This window comes from Gossypium hirsutum, chromosome D07 (assembly GCF_007990345.1).
Source record: "Gossypium hirsutum isolate 1008001.06 chromosome D07, Gossypium_hirsutum_v2.1, whole genome shotgun sequence".
In the NCBI taxonomy this organism is placed as follows: Eukaryota; Viridiplantae; Streptophyta; class Magnoliopsida; order Malvales; family Malvaceae; genus Gossypium; species Gossypium hirsutum.
This window is the reverse complement of record NC_053443.1, coordinates 26105558-26128557: the sequence shown is the minus strand read 5'-3', so window position 1 is coordinate 26128557 and position 23000 is coordinate 26105558. Positions and strand designations below refer to the sequence as shown.

The following is a 23000-nucleotide window of genomic DNA, read 5'->3' as shown; positions in this document are numbered from 1 at the left end:
ACATTATGGTAAGCTATGGTCGAAGCTTATAAACGATCAATTTTAATGGTGAAAAGGTTGAGTTAATGTGATGATAATGGTAGAATGATTTTGATACAATTATATTATGGTATCCATTTACTTAAATGATATGTAATGTTCTTATGACCTTTTTGTATAATGGTGCCAATGTGGCATATTGGTTAGATGCTTAGGAGGTTGATATATGATATGTTTTAGCTTGGTTATGGTATTCTTTGAACATGTTTAAAAGTTTCCAAATGCATATTTGAGGTTACCTTTATACGTTGGTTTTAAAACAAACACCAAATGGCTTATACTTGCACCACATGGGTTGGCCACATGGCTGTGTGATAGACACGGACCAGTGGCACAGCCGTGTGATTTATGGTAAAAGGGAGTTTTTGGAGCCACATGATTCCTATTTGTTATATGGCCTGGCCACATGCTCGTGTGTCACACATGAGTTGGTCACACGACCGTGTGACTACTGGAAGAATTGATTGATTTTTGTCTACACATCCATAGTGAATTACACGGCCTGGGACATGGTTGTGTGACCCCCTTTTTTTGCATAATTGCTTTTTATTTTGAAAAGTTTCCATTTTTGTCCTAGTATGATTCCTGGTCAACTTTAGAGATTTTGTAAGCTTGTTTGAGGCTCGATTTTGATTGAAATTTGTATGATGTCTGAAATTATGGTATATTTTATTGTTTAATGAAATACTAAAGCTTGTCTTTTATGTGATATGTTTCAATAACTGTAGTAGCATTTCGTAGCTCAGATTTAATGAATGAACCGAGTAAGGGGTGTTACATTTAGTGGCATCAGAGTTACGATTTAGTCAATTTTAGGACTGAACATAGTGTGTATCAAGTATAGAATATACATGCCACAATAACCTGTGATAGTGTGATGTCATATGATCCGGTCTAACTCTGTTTTCTTATAGATATATTATTTTGGTCGTGTATAATTGTGTTGTATCAGATGAGGTAAATAGTAATGTTCCCGCTTTTGATCAAAGAACTAGTCATAGTGCGTCCGTTATACAAGGGCTAGATAGTGAAATGCAAGATTTTTTCTTTTAAAAGATGAACCAATGGTTCTTAAAGTTTATGTGAGCTAATCTTGCAGCTCTGCAACCTTTACCCCCGACTATGCCTCCCACAGCATCCCCTTATCCTCAAAATCTGGTAAATGTTCACAAACCTCTAATTGATAAGATTCAGAAACATGGAGTTGAATAATTCAGGGGTAAGATTGATGATAATCCGGTCAAAGCTGAATACTGACTGGAAAATACTCAACCAGTTTTTGATGAAATGGTACGTTCGTCTGAAGATAGTTTGAGATGCATCATGTCACTTTTGAAAGATGAAGCTTATCAGTGGTGGACAACTTTGACAGTAATTGTTCCTAAAGATTGAGTAAATTAGAATTTCTTTCAATCATAGTTCAAAAAGAGATAAATTAGTAGACTGTACTTAGAAATAGAGAATTTCTAGAGTTGAAATAGGGAAACATGTTTGTAGTAGAGTATGAACGAGAATTTATCAAACTCAGTAAATATGCCAGAAAGATTGTACCAACAAAAGCTGAAATGTGTACTTATTTTGAATAGGATTTGAACAAAGACATACATATGTTAGTGGGAGCTCTGGAATACATATGCAATGAAAGGAAACAAGCCAAGTTGAATCTTCAAGACTCCAGTAAACAGAGTATGACTAGATAATTTTTGACTCCTTCACCGAAAAAATCAAGATATGTTCATAGTCGTTTCACTTCATCATCAGAGTTTTCCAGAAAATATAAGTCGAACTCGAGCAACCTGAGATCCCAGACTATACTAGCAGCCATCGTAGGTAGAGTTTTCAGAATTAATTAATCAGTTTGTATTCACTGTTAGGGGTGTTCATTCGGTTAACCGACTGGTTAATTGACCCGAAATAACATCAACCGAATTAACCGACCTTTTAAAATTTTTAACCTTTAACTGAACTGAAAATTTTTCAAAAAAATTAACCGAACCGGAATTTTTTGGTTAATTCGGTAGGTTAACCGAATTAACCGAAAATTATATATTTTTTTATTTTTGGTTAAAAATTAACCGAATTAACTGAATTAACCGGATTATCCGAATTAACCGAATTACCCGAATTAACCGAATTAACCGAATTGAATCACTATATAATTAAATTATTTTTAGACTTTTAGACTTTAGTTTTAGTTTTAGTTTTAGAATTTTATTTTTATTTATTAAATTATTTGTAATTTTTATGATTGGGTTGGGTTGAATACTTGGGTTTGGATTGGGTTTAGGTGAATAGTGGGCCTATTTATATATTATAATTTTATTTATTAATTTTTTCGGTTAAACCGAAAAAATTTGGTTAACTGACCGGTTTTGAACCGAATTAACCATTAACCAAAAAATAAAAAAATAATTAACCGACTCCCAACCGAAAAAATTCGGTTAACCGACCGATTAACCGAATTCGGTCAATTAACCGAATTTTTTTAGTTTTACCCGAATTTCGCACACCCCTATTCACTGTGGAAAAACTCATCGAGATGAGTGCTGGTTAAAAAGTGTGGCTTGTCTTTTCTATGGTTCCAAGAAACATTTGAAATGAGATTATTTGAACTGGGTGGATTGAAATAAGGAATAGAATGTGAAATCTATAGTCACTCTTCGGAAAAGTAGATGACCGAAAAAATAGTAGTAACGTGGGATTTAGTCAAATTGGGACTAAAGATATGATGGGTTGATCTGAAGTTCGGGATGCCTGTCAAGGTTTATGCTATTCGAGCTCGTGAGGAGACCACTACTTTTGATGTTAATACTGGTACATTTTCTTTAACTCGATATTTCTATGTACATGTTGATTAACTTTGAATCATTGCATTCTTACAGTTACACTGCATTAGTAACCGGAAGAAATTGACTATAATGTTGACTGAATATGATGTTAGAGTAACGAACCTGATAGGTCAGTATGTTATCCCTATTGAGATATGTAAAAAGTGTCCACTAAAAATGTGGAAGTGTGAGTTTTCTACTGATTTGATGTTATTGCCATTGATAAATTTGATATTATTCTCGATATGGATTGATTGACTTTGTCTGATATGGTAGAAACAGTAAACAGAAGTGAATTGTACTGTGATGTTAGAAGAGTGAATCGATTAATGTTAGTGTTGATAGATCTAAATGTTTCGCCAATATCGTAATAGTGTTTTCTGTTCGAAAACTGATCAGAGAAGGGCTTGCATTTTAGATACTGGAATATAGAGATTGAAGTTAAAATAAGTTCAAAGATTAATATATTTTTTAATTTGTTTTCAAAAGATTTGTTAGACTTGTTGCCTAAAAGAGAAGTTGAATTTGTTATTGAATTAGCACTGAAAATTGCTTCAATATCTATTACACCGTATAGATAGCATTGACAACATTGAAAGGATTGAAAACTTGTTTGCAAGAGCTATTAAACCAAGAGTTTATTCAATTGAGTGTGTTAACTTGGGATGCTTTAGTCCTAATTGTGGAAAAGAAAGATGAAACCTTGAGATTTCGTATTGGTTACAGACAGTTGAATGAAACTACTATAAATATCAGATATATGTTGCTCCGTATTGATATCATCTTGATTTACTCGAGGAATAGAAGTGAACATGATCAACATTTAAGATCTATATGACAGACTTTATTAGCAAAACAATTGTATGCAAAATTCATCAAATGTGAATTCTGACTCCTAATAGCAAGATTTCTGGAACATGTAATATCGACTAAAGGTATTCATATTGGTTTGAACAAAGATCATCAGATCTGATTTTGAAATCTCTGAAGAATGAACAAAAGTGCACATTTTTTTGAAATTAGTCGGGTACTACAGACAGTTTGTTAAAGACTTCGCAATGTTTAGTCAACAAAGTTTTGATCAATTGAAAGCTATAGTAATAAAAGCCCAAATGTTGACTCAATATAAATTCGGGAAAGAATTTGTTTTTTCCTACTATGCTTTATTTATGGTCTGAGTTATGTAATGATGTGGTAAGAAATGAGAATTTAAAAATTTCAAAAAGATGATCAGAGTTACTAGCTAAATGACGACTTGTTAAAATGATCATACTTCATAATTTAATGTTGTTGTTAATAGAAATCTATGTTTTCAAAATTGTTTATGTATGTGGAAAGATTCAGACGTGAAACAAGATAATTTACATAGAACTCATATAAGTATCTATTCTTTTCAGCAGGGCAGTACTAGAGAGTATAGTTTTTTGAAATAATTTCATTATTCGTAAGGTATAAAAAGAGAGATTGCAGAATATCTGACAAAATGTCTGATACGTTAGCAAACTAAAGCTGAACATCGAGTTCCATCAAATTTGTTACAACCTGTGATGATTCTGGAATGGAAATGAGGTCAAGTCACTATGGACTTCGTATCAGGTTTATTGTTATCACCGAAAAAGAAAGACACAATCTGGGTTATGGTTGACAGACTCACCAAGTCCTCGCATTTCATTTCAGTTAGAACAAATTTTGTAACGACCCTATAGTCAGTGGTGCTGGAAAGTGTATTTTCGGGACTCCGTTGCTATAAACTGAACTCATAAAATTTTTATTAAATACTTATGGAGCTATAATAGAGGCAAATTAAATTTTGGTTAAGTAGTTTTCATGAAATTAGGAGTTATTAAGGTATTGGGACAAAATTGCGAAAGGGTTAAAAGTTGAATTATAGATTGAAATTAATTAAGAGGACTAAAGTAGTAATTATACACTAATTAATTGATGATGGATGGTGGTGAGTAGTTAGAATGTTGACTTTGTTATAAAATTTATTAGTTAATTATAATATATGTTATAATATTAAATGAAAACGAAATAAAGAATGATGGATGATAGTGGAATGAAAAAGAATTTTCATTCTCCTTTTTCATGCAACATTCGAAACAAAGAAAAAATGGCAAGGGGATAACGCACAACCTAGGGGGTTTGGAGTTCAAATCCAAAAATTGGTTAGTTCAATTTAGTTCTTTTTTTTGTAATTTTTACGTTTTTAGATTCCCGGTATTATAGATTAGCCGACCCATGTTTTAATTTTTAGTATTGTTGAAGATTGAAGATGTTACCATTGTTGATTAGTTAGATTTTTAGAGATTAAATTGACAGATTTTTAAGTTAGAAGTGGAAAAGGACTAAATTATGGAGTTAATTGTTGATTTTGAGTAATAGGGACTAAATTGTAAAAATTTTGAAATTTAGGGTTAGAATTGAAAATAAGGAGCTAAATTTAGCTTATAGTGAAATTAGTATAAAATTTGAGGTTAAATGTGGAAATTTAATTTGTAACAGCCAATTTTTCAGTAGTGTCAGAAATAGTGGTTTCGGGGCCACAAATTCGACGAGTGAGTCCGTAAATATTATTATTTAATATTTACGAGTAATATGGTGTATTAATAAAATTTAATTTAATGATTTTATTGTTAAATGGAAGAACAATAAAGCTCAAGTGGTAAGACCCTTAAGTCAAGTGGTTTTAGAAAATAAGTTATCGAGACCTCGTTTTTATAAATCGAGCTGTGAATATTTTATTAAATATTTACAGAATATTATAAAGGTCTTATTAAAATTTGGTTAAAAACTTTTAATGTTTCCATAGTTAATTAATTAAAAAGGACTAAATCGTAAAGGATGCAAAAGTTAATCGCTATAAGTTTATTTGTATTAAATAGTTATAAAAGAATGAAACGAGGGTTTTAAAGTGCAAATATACCCTAATTATTATGATTTAAGGTTAGTGGGTGGAAAAATAAGAAATATATGTATTAAAAATGTTTTAATTAAAATATTTTATATGTTAAGTTAAAATAATGATAATAAAACAAAAAGCCAACATTTGTAATTTCTTTTATGTCTTCTTCTTCCCCATAACCGAAACCTCTATGGAAGGATAGAGAGCATTCGGTCAAGTGTAGTTCCAATGCATGTGATTGTTTTTCATTTTATTTCTAATAATTTTTATGTTTTTGAGATCGTTACAACTACGTCCAGCTAGCTCGTACCATCGTTTTTGAAACTGTTAAAGATTTTGAATGTTGCCATTGATGAATCTTTGTGATTTAGATGTTAAGCGATGACTTTGAAGTATAAGTTGTTATTTATAAGTATTTTGTTAAATGATTTTTAATGATTTAAAAGTTTAGGGATTAAATTGCTAAACTAATAATTTAAGGACTTGATGTGAAATTGTAACACCCCAAACCCAGCCTAGACATTATGGTTGAATCTGGCAATGTCACATGGAAAGGGATTTGAAGACAAGATTGTCGAGTTTAAAAACAGTTACAGTAAGTTAGCTTTTATTTAATTCGAAAAAAAAACTAGTTGATTTGCTTTAAAACTTGTCTATTAGCGGAAGCTTTTGTAACCAATTAATTTAGGGAAAATGGTTTCTATTTACGAAAAACCTTAGTTTTTAGAAAAAAACCGTGTTTTGTGGAGTTGCAGTTTTTTTTAAAAAATCCATAAAAACAGTATAAAATCTCAAATTTAAAGCCAACCAGTCCATAGTCTAGAAGATACATCAAAAACCCCAATTAAGTAATAAATTCTACGCATTAATGGAAAACAATCTAAAATTTACATGTGGCCACCGCCGAGTACTTCGCTACACCGACCCGTCAAGTCTGGGGATTACCTGTACAGATTAAATAGAGAAAGGGTGAGTTTTCGCAAACTCAGTGTGTAATCCCCACAGAAAACATGCATACAGATAATCAACAGAATTCAGTTAGATACACTTTGAGGCCCGTGCCCGTCACAGAATCAGTTTGGGTCTTAGCCCATTCAGATACAGTCTTAGAAATACATTAGGGCCTTGGCCCATATCAGATACAGAATGCAAATACAGTCAATCAGAATCCTCCCCACCAGCCTCTACACACCATCTCCGTCCAACCTTACACACCATGTGGGGATTTAATCAACCCACCCATCCCTACACACCATACTGTACCGAAATGCGGCATATAATCAGAAGGTTGCAGTTGAGCTACCAGATAACAGGCTTAATAGCCTTTCAGACACTTCCTCCAAATATCATCAACTCACCTCGATGAAATGCAACATACAAAATATGTCATGCCATTATGCAATTAATCGTACATACATTCAGATATCATAAGTCATGCTCGGTCTAGAAATTAGACAAACAGATCACACATATAGGGGTCTAAGTAGAGCTTACCGACCCTACAGTAGGTCCACAGTCGACTTGGGCAACCCGTGCAACCTTACAGAACTTTTTAGAAAAATGGGCTCACATGTCGATGTGGCCCACTCGGACCAAATTAGCCTTGGCCACGTGATCCATTTTTAATGTAACCCGTGCTAGTTAATTATTAATATATGTTTCCACTATTTACTTATATGTTCCTCCAAAGCTGTCTACTTGAGTCACTGTTACTAAATTATTTATATCTTGAGCTGAAGAATTCCAAATTAAGATCTGATTGATTTCTTTAAAACTAGACTCAAATACCTTTCTACCATAAAATTTTTATAATTTTTGGTTCAGCCAATAAGTACAGTAAAATCTTTAAACTTACTCCTATTCTGCTATCTGACAGCTTTGTCCCTTCTTTGCTAAAAATTAATTATCTCTTAGTACAAAATTTGGATGATATTTCCATTTGCTTTTATTGAAAGTAGACTCATTAATAATTTAAACATGTAAATTTTAACCCCTAATTATTTTTCTCTATTTTTTGATGATTTTCCAAAGTCAGAACAGGGGAACCCGAATTCGATCTGACCTTGTCTCACAAAGTTTATTATACCTCATGATTTACAATTCCATTACTTACACCGTTTATTCTATGAGAAACTAGACTCAATAGTATATAATTCATATTTTTTTCATCCTCTAATTCAATTTCCATAATTTATGGTGATTTTTCAAATTTAGCCTACTGCAACAGCAAGGAATTATGGCTTTTCGCTGAATCCCTTTTTTTTTTGCGTTTTGGGTACACACTTGGTTTTGTTTGATGATAAAATAGTCTCCGAGCACCCCAAAGCATATAATCAAGATACTCAACACACTATTTAACCACCAGACCAGTAGACCCATTCTAATGTAATTTACCCAACAATCAAATAAAAGCCTACTAAACAAGTGCAAGGCCTAATTCATTCAAAATACCAAAATTTGCCCAAGCGAAGGCTTGAAATTGGGACCTCCCAAACACTCCCAGAACACATAACCACTAAAGCTGGCAGATATTTGTGTCATATTTTCACAATAACAAAATTAGAAATTTTGGGGCGTTACAGAAATTGTTACAAATGTTGGTTGTATTGGAAGCTATTAACATTCGGGTGACTTGTGTTTACAATAAAATTGGTTTATTTGCATGATTAGGACATATGAACTAAATTGAATAAAAATGAAAAGTTGAGGGTAATTTTGTAAAAATATCAAAAAGGAATAAATTGCATGAAATAAATTAGTTTTGCTATTTGAATTAATAAATTGAATGGAATTATTATTTTAGATTGAAAACGAGATGAAAATCGAGGAGAAGAGAAAATTACCAAGTAGCCCCTGTAATTAGTCATTGCTGCAATTTAGCAAATACTTATGTATATGTGAAATTGAGAAGAGATTATTAGTAGTGTTTTTTCTTGGAATTGTATTAAAGTTATATGAGAATGAAATGAATTTAAGTATGTATACAGAAATGAAGAAATGACCCTGTTTGCACATCTGTGCCCCTATTTGTACTTCAGTACCCCTGAATGCACATCTGTGCCCCTGTTTGTAGTTCGGTACCCCTGAATGCACATATGTGCCCCTATTTGTACTTCGGTACCCCTATTTGCACTTCTATGCCCCTGATTGCACTTTCATGCTCCTGATTGCACTTTGGTGCGCCTGTTATGCATCTATGATGCCCCTAGTGTGGTGTAGTTACCCGAGTATCCGAGTCAAGTTACTAGTTTATCGGGCTAAAGGTTAATGAAATTTACAAAATTATTTATGTGCTTAAAGTCTAATGTATAGACAAGACAGTAGTAAATGTTAAATGTTCAATGATCTATTTGATCATACATGAGTTTAATTATATCGATGATTATACGGTTAAAGTTAGATATTTGTATACATATATGAATGAGTTTGGATTGAATTATTATAGTACAAGAAGTATATGATGAACCATTTTTAGTACTAATTTTATAAGTGCTTCGTGAATGAATAAAAGGTATGAGTAATCTGTTTATTTAGTTTTCACATTGTTTAGTGAAAGTAAGTGATTCCGGATTGATTTGTTTACATGAAAAATTGAAACGAAAGATGAATTACAAAATGATTATGATAAACCATAAAAGAAACATGTTTTTAATCCCATTCTTAACACGTTTTTGGATGATTTATTATGTAAATTAGTGAATTCGATGCTCCTAATCCTTTAAATTCATCTTTTTGTACTTAGGTGAGCATAGGGGAGTGAAAAGAGTGAAAAACATGCAAAAATTAAACAAAAAGAGCTGTTTTCAGGATCCACCTGCCTGGCCATTTCCACACGGGCTGGGCATACGCCCGTGTGCCAGCCTGTGTCGATTTCGCACCCTGCTTCCCTTTTATGCTGAAAAACCCAATTTTTAGGGGTTTTGAACATTCTAAAGTTTATAAATATATATTAAAAGAGAACCCAAGAGGAACACACAGAGAAGAATGAAGAAAAGACTTGAAGAAAGCCTCCGGATTCAACTCAGAAGCGGATATCCTTCAAGATTGAAGATCTTCATTCAATTTCCTTAGAATTTTTATTGGGTTTCTTTATGTCTTGTTGTTATCCTAACTTTGAGATGGTTTTATTCCAAATTATGAACTAAATTCCCTAAATACCTAGGGAAGATGAAACCTATGATGAATCTTATTATTTGATTTCTGAATTAGATGATAAATACTTGATTCTTGTTCTCAATTATTCATGCTTATTTCGTGTTTTAATATTTTAGGGATATTAATTAATGTTTAATGTTCTTATTTCAGTAGAGCAAAAATCTCTATTTAATAGTAGATCTAGCATAATTGAGTGGAGTTGTATGCAATCCTAGAAATAGGATTACATAAATGTATTGAATTAGAGTCAAATCTAATAGGGGAATCCATAGATCGAGTTAATGTGACAATAGGGGTTTTAAATAGAAAAAGATTTTAATTAATCAAACTAGAGTCAGTTTTTCTTACTCTCGAAAGAGATATTAACATAATTTAGGGATTTCTATAGATCAAGGCACAAGTGAATAAATCGTTTAATTCAGATGCAGAATAATAGGTGACGTCTCGGTGGATTCTTTTTTGGGTATTGTCTATCTCATTGGTTATATTCGATTATTTTTCTAAGTCATTCTCTGTTGCATTCTTAGTAAATTAGTTTAGTTAATTTTAGATTAAAAATAATTTCATCAGATTGACGACTAAATAATAGAAAAACAGTAATTGCTAGTAATTTTGGTCCTCGTGGATACGATATTCCCTACTCACCAAAGCTATACTATTATTCGATATGTGCGCTTGCCTTTGTCGTAATTTTAGTTATTTTAGTGAGCATCAAGTTTTTGGCGCCGTTTCCGGGGACTAAAATATTAGGAACACTCAATTTTTATTAATTTAGCCATTTTTATTGCATTTTATTTTTTACTTTTAGTTTATGACTAGAAGAAATTGTCGAGACCACTATTATTTGACAGAGAAATTGAAAGTACAGATCATAGAAACCGTAGAAAAGCAAGGCAGAGTCGACAGAATATAGTGGAAGAGTAAGAGAACGTTATTATTATTACTAAGGAGATGATTGATAATCAAAATAATCAACTGCCTCCTATGGTTGCTGCAAATCCTGCAAATTCGAATCCTACTCCTCGTACTATGTACGATTACGCCAAACTCACTCTAACTAGGGCTGAATCGAGTATTGTGAGACCCACCATTGCTGCGAATAATTTTGAACTAAAGCCGAACACTATTCAGATGATTCAACAATTTGTTCAATTTGATGGTTTGCAAGACGAAGATCCAAATATTCATTTGGCTAATTTTCTGAAAGTTTGTGATACTTTCAAGATAAATGGTTTTCTGAGGATGTCATTCGCCTACGGTTGTTTCGCTTCTCGTTGAGGAACAAAGCTAAACAGTGGTTGAATTCTTTACCACGAGGTTCTATCACTACATGGGATCAAATGACCGAGAAATTTCTACTGAAGTATTATTTAGGAATGGTATCTCTTCCTTCATTCAGATCAACTTAAAAACCTTATATGATGCATGGGAGAGGTATAAAGACTTATTGAGAAGGTGCCCTCACTATGGGTTACTTCTATGGCTACAAGTTCAAACCTTCTACAATGGTTTGAATCCCTCAACTAGGAAATTGATCGATGCAGCAGCCGGTGGTACACTGAACCATAAATCACCTGAAGTAGCTTATGAGTTTGTAGAGGAGATGGCACTGAATAATTATCAATGGAAAGTCATGAGGACAAAGCCGATGAAAGCAATCGGTGTTTTTAATCTAGATGCGGTCACCATGTTATCGAATCAGGTAGAACTTTTAAATAAGAAAATTAATGGTTTATATGGTTTTACGTAGGTACATCTGATGATGTAGTACGATATGAGTGGAGGAGGAATAAACAATCCATAATATTTAAATAAGAAAATTAATGGTTTATATGGTTTATATGGTTTTTCTCTATCATCGAGCCCATATACATAGAGCTGACTTTGGAGTTCTACGCGACATTTATTCTACAATAGGTCATGACAACTCATGACGAGCCAGGCACCATCACTTTTAGACTTGGTGGCTTGGTATGCCATATGAGTGTCCCCGAGTTCGGTGCTGTTATGAGACTCTACACTAAGGAGTTTATGAGTGCTAAGAACTTCCTCTCCCTACATCGGCACATCCACCACTCGCCAGCTAGTTGTTGGACAGATCTTACGGCGAGTAGGTCACTTTATGGCGCGAGTCACTTGAAGGCGAGTTCTCTCTCTCTGGCTTTACGATATTTTCATGCACTTTTAGCTTACACTTTGACCGGTAGGAGAGAGAGCACCGGAGTTGTCAATACTACTGATGCATATTTTCTATGGAGCATGGCCGCCGGACATATCTTTGATTTGGCATACTTCATCACCTTAGCCTACCGCCATCAGATTGACCGCCACAAGAAGGGTCCCATCTGTTTAGGCCCTTATATGACTTGACTTGCTCGACATTTTGGTCTCCTTGACGCACCGGAATAGTCCTCACACTTACACTCGTCGGCCAGATGTCCCCACAAGGAATCTTGATCATGATCTATATGAGGATGATCGGGTAGTGTCGTGGAGCAGATCCTCCTTAGTACAAATTATTTCATTCTGATGCTCAGAATGAACTTGAAGACTTCACTAATGATGTCCCCTTTAATAAGTGGATCCACCTCAACCTCAACCTCCAAGTCATCATCATATGTCTTCTGCTGCTACTTTAGCGAACCTCTCTGAGCGGTTCACTCGCTTCGAGCGTACTATTTTTAGAGGTTCGACAGTATTGATGTGACACTGCAGCAAATTTGTTAGCATCTCCATATCTCCTCCTCAGCATTGGTGACTCATGACACCAACGCGTCTGATGATAAGGACCATTGAATCCATTTGTTTTATTTTTATTTTTATGTTTATTTCTTATTTTCTTAGTCTTATTTCATTTTTATCTTTTGAACTATATTTTTTATTTTATGGTTTTTCTAATCGAGTATAATCCCTTAATATTTTTCACTATTTGTGTTTATTTTTTTATTAGTTTGCCCGGGATCGTGCTCTACATTTAGATTTGCCTACAATTCTATTTTTCACTATTCTAGGGATTTCATCAAATATTCAGGGCAGTTTTAGTTTTCTCCCTCTCTTATGATATTCTGTTTATATTGTGATTATCAATGTTTGTACATTGAGGACAATGTACATCTTAAGTGTGGGGAGGTTATGTTATATAATTATTAGAAAATCCCTGAATTATGTCTTACGGAATTTATAGTGAAAGTTGTAGGAGCTAGAGTAGAATTCTTAAAAATTCTAAGTTCTAATTCTACTCAAAGTAAATAACAATTAATAATTAATATAATGCATATTAAATTATTATTTGCTATTAATTTATTAAGATAAAAACTTCTCGAATAAAATATGATTAAATTAAAACTAATCCTAACTCTAAATAAAGTTGATAATAATTAATATATATTATAATGGATATAGTTATATATTAATAATTATCATCTTTTATTTTTTTATTGAACTAAAAACATTTATTCTAGTTGCTTTTTTAAAATATTTACAAAAAGAGGCATCTAATTTTTAATATTTACAAAAAGAGCAACCAAATTTTTAAAAATAATTCAATTAAGTTCCTAAACTTAATGAAAATTCAAAATTGAGTTGCAACATAAAACTTGGATCAAAATTGACCCTTTTATTTGAAAAATAAAAAATTTATTTTGTCATTTAGGGAATAATTTCTTGGAAAATTATGTTAAAACCATTTCCCAGGAAAGATTGGAGAGGTCACAAGCGGTCCCACTTAAGTTCCAATCTCCTAGACAGAATTTATTTAAAAATACTAATCCCGAAAATATACTCTAAATCATTTATTCAAACAGAAGAACAAGAAAAATTAAATATCTGATAAAATGAACGAGATTTGATTCCATTCAATTTTACATCCCTAGTAATGTTTCAAGCGTTGAGCATTATCTCGAAAATTACCTCACTTACCTTGAAGTTCAACAACTCCGTATAGATAAACTCGATGAATCGTAAATGGACTGAGCCAACGTGATTTTAACTTACCTGGAAAGAACCTTAATCTGGAATTGAATAACAAGACTTGCTGACATGCTTCAAATTCTTGAACTCGAATGTTCTTGTCATGCCATTTCTTGAGTCTCTCCTTAAGTAATTTGGCATTCTCGTATGAAGACATTTGGAATTCTTCTAACTTGTTAAGTTGAAGCATCCGTTTCTTTTTGGCACTTTTAAGACCTAAGTTGAGTCGTTGGAAAGCCCAATAAGCTTTGTATTCTAACTCCAAGGGTAGATGGAGGGCTTTCCCAAAGACTAACCTATAGGGTGACATCCCTAAAGGTGTCTTGTATGCTGTCCTGTAAGCCCATAAAGCATCATTCAGGCAAGCTACCTTCTCAAGTATGCCTTTGATCTCCTAGTTTGCTAGTTTAGCTTGCCCATTCGTCTACGGATGGTAAGCTGTAGCAACCTTATGTTTCACTCCATGTTTATCAAATAACCATTTCAACCATTTGTTCACAAAATGGGACCTTTCATTACTGATGATTGCTCTTGGGGTTCCAAACATTTTGAACACATGTTTCTGCAAAAACTTTATTACAACCTTAGCATCGTTTGTCAGATATGCCTCTGCCTCAACCCATTTAGACATATAGTCTACTGCTACTAATATGTACTTGTGACCAAAAGACGGAGGGAAAGGACCGAGAAAGTCAATACCCCAAACATCGAATAATTCTACCTCAATGATGTTTGTTAGAGGCATCTCATTTCTGTTGGTGACATTTCTGACCCTTTGACATCGATCACAACCTTTTACGTAAGCATATGCATCTTTGAATAGTGTTGGCCAAAAGAATCCGGCTTGCAATACCTTGGCTGCAGTATGTGTACCTCCGAAGTGTCCCCCACTCGATGCTGAGTAAAAAAGGTATAAAATCTTATGCACTTCATCTTCTGCCATGCATCTCCTAATCATTTGATCTGCACACTTTTTAAACAAATACAGCTCTTTCCAGAAATAGTAATTCACATTGTGAAAAAACTTTTTCTTTTGATGATACGTCTTATCAATCGGCATGAAACCACAAGCTAAAAATTTAGCAATATCAGCAAACCAAGGGGTATTATGGACATGATTTATCTTCAGTATGTGTTCATCTAGAAAAGTCTCTCGAATTGGTATAAGAGGAGAGTTCCCTTCTTGCTACTCCAATCTGGACAAGTGGTCTGCTACTTGGTTTTCCACTCCCTTTCAATATTGAATTTCTAGATCGAACTCTTGAAGTAGAAGTACCCATCAGATCAGTCTTGTGCTTAGCGTCTTTCTTGGCAAGTAAATACTTAATTACCGAGTGGTCCGTATAAACAGTCACTTTGGCACCTACAAGATAAGATTGAAACTTGTCAAAAGCAAACACAATAGCAAGTAACTATTTCTCTGTTACCGTGTAATTCAATTGAGCTCCTGTCAGAGTCTGACTCGTATAGTATATGAGATGAAAAACTTTATTCTTTTGCTGACCAATGACAGCTCCGATCGCGAAGTCACTTGCGTCACACATCAATTCAAATGGCAAATCCTAGTCTGGTGTGACTATTATGGGTGCCAAGACTAACTGACTCTTCAAATCATTCAAAGCTCTTAAGCACACTTCATCAAATTTAAACGCCATGTCCTTTTCCAATAATTTGCATAAAAGTTTAGCAACTTTGGAGAAGTCCTTGATGAATCTTCGATAAAAACCGGCATGGCCCAAAAAGCTCCTAACACCCTTTAATATTGGAGGTGGGAGTTTCTCAATAACATCTACCTTTGCTTTATCTACGTCGATTTCATATCTTGTTATCTGATGCCCTAGAACAATACCTTCTCGTACTATGAAATGACACTTTTCCCAGTTAAGTACAATGTTTGTTTCTTCGCATCGTCTTAGTACCTTTGCTAGATTGGCTAGACAATCATCATATGTATCTCTGAATACTGAAAAATCATGCATAAAAACTTCCAAATATTTCTCAACCATGTCCGTAAAAATAGACATCATACATCTTTGAAATGTAGCAAGTGTATTACATAAACCAAATGGCATGCACCTAAATGCAAATGTACCGTACGGGCAGGTGAATGTTGTCTTGTGCTGATCTTCCGGTGCTACTGTAATCTAATTATTCCCCGAGTATCCATTAAGAAAATAGTAATAGTCTTGCCTTGCGTGTCTATCCAGCATCTGGTCCAAAAATGACAAAGGAAAGTGATCTTTTCTAGTTGCCTTGTTCAACTTTCGTTAATCCATGCAAATTCTCCATCCCGTAACCGTTCTAGTCAGTATCAACTCATTATTCTCATTTTCAATGACCTTGATACCTCCTTTCTTCGGCACGCACTGGACTGGACTTCCCCATGAACTATCTGAGATGGGGTAAATTATACCCGCATCTAACCACTTAATGATTTCTTTCTTGACTACGTCCTTCATGATAGGGTTCAGTCTTCGTTGTCCATCAATCGCCCCTTTTTCGCCATCTTCTAAGATAATCTTGTGCATTCATATAGATGGACTAATTTTGCAAATATCAACTATGGTCAATCCGATAGCCTTCTTAAATTGTTTCAATGGCAGGATGAGTTTCTCTTCTTACTCAATACTTAATTCTGCTGAAACAATCACAGGCAGAGTAGAAGAGTTACCTAAATAAACATATTTCAAATGTGTGGGAAGTACCTTCAGTTCTAATTTAGGTGGCTCCTTGATTGACGCTTTTGGTTGGGCATAATCCCTTTTCTCTAACTCCAAAGATTCAAAGCGGGATTGCGGATTAAATCCCCTTTGATTAGCTTCTAACAAAGCTAAGTATTCATCCTCCTCTTCATCATTTGGAGGATCTGATGTCAAAATTTGTTTCAATGGGTCCTCAAAAAAATTGAGCTCCTTCTCCATGATTAAATCCTCTAAATCGAACACTGCAGAACAATCATCAATTCTGTCAGGAAATCACATGGACTTAAAAACGTTAAATGTTACCTGATCATCCTGAACACACATAGTAAGCTCGTCCTTCTGCACATCAATAAGGGTCCTTCCGGTTGCTAAGAATGGTCTTCCTAGGATGATTGGCACCTCTTTGTCTGCTTCGAAGTCTAGAATTAGAAAGTTAACAGGAAAGATAAATTTGTCTACACATACCAATACGTCCTTTATTTTTCCTTCTAGATGTGCTAAGGATCGATCTGCTAATTGAAGTGTAACCGTAATAGGTCTAACTTCACCTATCCCCAACTTTCTAAATATTGACATGGGCATCAAGTTGATACTCACACCCAAGTCACATAGTGCCTTACCACAATATGTTGCTCCAATATTGCAAGGTATGGTAAACCATCTAGGATCCTTCAATTTTTGGGATAGTTTGTCTTGAAGATATGCACTGCATTCTTTCGTTAGGGCTACCGTCTCAAATTCTCCAAGCCTTCATTTTTTAGATAGGATATCCTTCATGAATTTGACGTAGTTCAGTATTTGTTCAAGTGCTTCAACCAACGGGATGTTGATATGAAGTTGCTTAAGTACGTCTAGGAACTTCTTGAATTGAATTTCCTGCTTCTGCTTCTAAAGTCTTTGAGGGTAGAGTGGTGGAGGTTTCTTTACTGGAACTGGTTGATTCATTTTCTGTGGAAATTCTACATCTAACGGAGTTATTAGTTGATCAGAATTAGCTGGTTCATAAGTTACCTCGTCGGATTTTACAAATTCAATTTCTGGTGAAGCTAGAATTTCAACATTTGGTTGAACTTCCTCTAAGTCTTGAGCGTCAGCTGGCCCCTTCTCAACTTCGAAGGAATTGAGCTCTAAAGTCTTTTCGCTCTTCAATGTTAATGCTTTACAATGCTCCTTCCCTGGATTCCTCGATTCTCCGTATCACTAGGTAAAGCACCTTGTGGTCGGTTTCTGAGTTCAGTTGGAATTTGTCCCACTTGATTCTCCAAATTCCTTAGAGAGGCATCGTTTTTCGCCATGTATGCCTTCAATAGATTCTCTAGGCTGTTGGATGGTTCAGCTTAGGTTGGTTTCTAAGCTTGTTAGGAAAAACTAGGTGGCTAGGTCGATCTAGGTTGGACATAATTGTCACTGGTTCCTGCCCCTTGGTTACTACAAGAATTCGGGTGGTTTCGCCATGATGGATTATAGAAATTGGATTGTAGCCTTTACCTTCCTCAATTTTGGTTTTGGTTACCCATGTAATACCCAAATTCTAGGTTCGATGGACATTTTTCGAACAAATGTCTTTCCCCACAATAAACAGAGGCTACATTTTCAAATTGATTTATTGGCTGTGCTGCAAAATTATTACACCTATTAGTAGTAAGATTTTTTAACATGGAGGATATTGATGATACTTGAGATGCGAGTGAAGTAAGAGCATCTACTTCATGTATTCCAGCGGCTCGTCTTCTTGATGCTACTCTATTGGTTGGCCATTGATAATTGTTGCTGGCAATCCTCTCAGTGATTTCATAAACCTTATTATAAGACTTAGAAAGGAGAGCACCTTTAGCAGAAGCGTCCACTACCATCCTCGTGTGAACATTTAGACCATTATAAAATGTCTCAAGTTGTATGCAATATGGGATTCGGTGATGAGGGCACTTCCATAATAATTCTTTGTACCTTTCCCATGCCTCATACAATGAATCATCATCCATTTGTTGGAAAGTAGTGATCTTGTTCCTCAACTTAGTATTCTTGCTAGGCGGGAAATACTTCATAAGGAATTTTTCTACTAACTCTTGCCGTGTTGAAATTGAGTTTGGTGGTAATGGGTTCAACCAAGCTCGAGCTCTGTCCCTTAGTGAACATGGGAACAACTTCATTTGTAATGCATCTTCGGGTACTCCTGCTAACTTGAAAGAATCACTTACCTCCATAAACAGTTTAAGTGTAGGTGAGGATCTTCGGTAGGCATTCCACTGAATTAGCCCACTGTTTGAAGCATCTGGAACATAATTGGCTTCAACTCGAACTGTTGTGCCTCAATTTTGGGTCTCATAATACCCAAATTAAGATCATGGAATACTGGCACGGCATACTGTTTCAAAGCTCTATCCCTATCATCAGCAATAAGGATAGGATTTTGAGCAACGTTTGCTCCGTTTCCTTGATTTAGATTTTTGAAGTTCATCTCTTTAGTCATTCTCTGACTTGCTTGTCTTCTTCGCTATCAAAAAGTTCGTTGAATCTCAGGGTCTACAAGGAGTAAATCACAGAAAAATTAACTAAGTTAAAATTTGAATAGAAAAATAAACCAAAATGTAAAACTAACAACTTCACAAATAATGACTTTTTTTAAAACACAGCCCTCAGCAACGGCGCTTAAAACTTGGTACGACAGAAATGGCCAAGTTTACACAATCGCAACAAGTAATAAAGTGACAAGTAAATGTCGAGTTATCGTACCCACAGGGACTGTGAAAAGAATTATTTATGAATGTTGTTTAAAAAACTTTGGTAAAGAAAAATATTTTGTTTGAAGAGGGTGATTAAAAACTAAGATTTTAAACTAAGTGAACTAAAAAAATAAATCTCAAATGCACAATTTTAAAATACGATTTTAATCAAGATGACATAATTGTGTTAGATTAATTACATTTCTTAACTTAGAATTATTAAACTCATGTTTAGATTGTTACGAATAAGTTCACGACAACTCGGTAATTTGCTAACTTATGAACATTCTCACATACCAAAATCCATTTATCTCTTGACTATATCCCTAGGTCAAATCAACCGATTAAACAAATCTTAATAGGCGAATATGTTATTGCACATACATACTTATTAAATTGAAATAATCTCTTATACATATCCCTATGTCATTTCAAACAATTAACTCGATTTAATAAGCCCAGAAAAGACTATGTGAGGTAACAAAGTATCATTACCTTGAAACAGTTTAATCACAATAATCATGCAAGTTATGTAAGGGAAATGTATCGTCAGATACCATTGTTAATCTAACCCTCAACTACCTTAGATGATTAAACATGCACTGATTAAGTACTATGTCCATTAATTACAATTTCAATCCATTTAAATAATTAATTCATTAGTTACCTAACAATTGTAATGTAAGAATAGCTTAGTCATGATTTTACTTAATCAAGCATCTTACCGAGGCCTATAATAACATAAACACAATTTCAATAATTTTAACAAACGAAATGCAATCAACCTAACATGAATTAAATTCAAGCTAAATTGATTAAATTAACCATTCCAACAACATAAATATTCATAGATATGTTTAGCATAAAAACAAAAAAAATTAAAGAGATAGGGAACAAGAATCAAATCCGGTGTTTTTTCGTGGCTTGACTAGTTGCTCCATTCTTCCTTCTCTGTTGTCCTCGTCGACCAAGGTTGCTATGAACACTTAACTACTGCTCCAAATAGCTGATGAATGTCCCTTTCCCAAGAGGAGAGATCGGAAAGAGAGCAAGGGAATTTTGGAATGGAAAATAAGAGAGAAAGTGGAGAGAAGAGAGGAAATATGTGAATGCTTGAGGTGTGCTTTTCAAATGACCAGCCTAAGGGGGGTCTTATAGCTGAGTAGGGCTGCTAAAAATAGTTAAAATTATTAGCCAAAGAACCTTCCCTTGGCCGGCCACACATGTGGCAAGGTTGATAGTTTCAGCTTTGCTAATTTAGGCTAGGGGCAAATCTATAAAGCCACCAATTGTGGAGGGGCTTGAATGCAACTTGAACAAGTATTCCATGGCCTCTTTGCAAGATTTAAATAATCAGCTAATAAGTTGATTTGGGTCAGCTCTTGGGATGGTTTTTGGGCTGTCTTTTTCTTGGTCGGTTCGGTTCTCTCGGTTCGGTTCAACTGTACCACTTTTTCATAATTAATTAATATTAATTTATTAACCCAAATTAAATTAGATATAAATTAAAATTAATTATGTTATGAATTAGTACATATAATTTTGGACCGTCTTAGGCTAAAATTTATTTCACCTCGATACTTCAAATTGCTTCTCGATTTTGTGCTTCTAGCAATACCTGTCGAGCCATTTTTCGCCATTTGTGCAAATCTGTCGAAAATAAGCAAAATTCATAAGAATTAATTATAAATTTAACTAAAACTCAACATGTTCGTATTTTAAGTGCACTTTAATTACTTTTTAAAAATTAATTATTTTTTCAAATAAGAATTTTATCGAAACTGTATGATTTTAAGTTAAAAAGGGTATGTAAAAATGTGTAAATTTCCGTGTTTCCAAATACCCGCATACTTTGAAAGGAACCATATGGTCTAAAAAAAAGGAACTGAAATCATGGTGTTGTCTTCAATGATATGAGCATTGAAATAATAGATCGCGATACATGAGAATGTTTATATAGCCTCTAGTTGGGTAAGTGTAATTGCGAACCAAATTGGTAAAGCATGAAAAATGAAAAGATATGTATGAATGATATGATGTCTGAACATGGACTAGGGTCTTTGGCCAACATGAAGAAGGTTGTCTGCGTGAATGTATGGGTATAATGTATGCGCCAAAGGAACTTAGTTTGCTATAAGGTCTGTGTAAGTTTGGAATTTCACCAATGGGCAAATTGTATGAATTCTTCTTCGATATACTATTCACCAACGGGCAAATTGTATAAAGTCTACTTTTGTATAGTATTCACCAATGGGCGAACTAAGTTTTTCACTGAGTTGGGAAGCTTTATTTGTCAATTGTATGTATAATTATCTTAGTCTCTGCTTTGGAACTCACTACGCTCTATGAACTTAATTTTTACCTTTCCTTTTCAGGATCATTGAAGAAATAAAGTAATTATCAAGGACCACACCAAAGGATATTTTCTGTTGTGAGACTTCTAATGATTTTGTGTTATGCATGACAATAGGGGTGGCGTTAAAGATTAGGATTTTAAACAACGGTATTTTGTAACTAAAATTGTATTCGTCAAATTATAATTTTTCCCTAACTTTTGTAATGAAGCTTATGGTCTCGAGTTGTAATGGTTTACTTCATGATTTACTATTTCAGAATTCTGTTATCTTAAGTTAGCTTTGATGAAGTCTAACTTCTTTTCAAATTGTGTTTGGAGAAAGTGAAAGGATGTAAGGCGCTACATGTTGAAATCGTAAATGAATTGCATGTAGAATCAAATTAATAAAAATAGATAGAAATGATAAAGTTAGAGAAATGGATCACATTACCAAATGAATGTGTTTTCTCATAGAGTAAAGAAATGTCTTGAGAATTAATTTAAGTTTTTCAAAATATTATTTAATTACATAATTGAAGTTAAAAAATGGAATTAAATTAATTAGTCATTATGAATTCGTTGAATATGAAAATTAAATATATTTTCTCATAGATTCTTTTACAGTAATGTTACCATGACTTTAACGAAATTGGAATTAGGTTGAGAAAATTATTAATTAGTAAAAAATTATCTAATTGAATTAAATAAAAATATTTATTTTGGAAAATAGAAAAACATATATTTGGTTTGATTAAATTATAAGGTGTTGGGTTAAAAGTTCAAGAAGCACATATAAATGGACCTAATATAGGAGAAGCCCAATTTTAGTCATGTTACATGTCAAGGACGACAACCCTAGTGTCTTTAATTGGGTCATTTATTTTGGAGTCAATAACCATGCCTGTGTTTCTTTATAGAGGTTCAAGGAAATGAAGTATCTTAGAGATAATAGTCTATTGTTGCGAACTAGAAATGAGACAAGTGTGGCAGTTGAAGCAGTGAGAGATGTACAACTTTATTTTGATAATTTTAGGAAGATTATTTTAAAAGATGTTTTTTATGTGCCAAGTTTCAAAAGAAACTTAATTTCTATTGCATGTACTTTTAAAGACATCTTGATCATGAATTTTAATAATAGTATTGCAATATTTAGGAATCGTATTCTTATCTATAATGGATGAATGTTTAATAATTTCTATTTTATCAAACCAAAGATGTACACACTTTTTGAAATTCAACTAGCGAATAGAGACTTAAAACTTCTCACTCTAACGAGGCGTACCTTTGGCATTTGAGACTTGGTCATATTAACCAAGAAAAAAATCACTAGACTTGTGAAAGATG

At 33.8% G+C, this 23000-nt stretch overlaps 2 non-coding genes across 2 annotated transcripts; one reads left to right on the top strand and one right to left on the bottom strand.

Annotated features, from left to right (window-relative positions):
• Positions 1-11295: 11295 nt before the first annotated feature.
• On the bottom strand, positions 11296-11400 carry LOC121219698 (small nucleolar RNA R71). The gene has a single exon (XR_005916589.1). It is a non-coding gene; the product is annotated as a small nucleolar RNA R71 (small nucleolar RNA).
• A 7106-nt stretch (positions 11401-18506) lies between these two features.
• Positions 18507-18613, top strand: LOC121219625 (small nucleolar RNA R71). Its single transcript, XR_005916515.1, has one exon. It is a non-coding gene; the product is annotated as a small nucleolar RNA R71 (small nucleolar RNA).
• The last annotated feature ends 4387 nt before the right edge of the window (positions 18614-23000 follow it).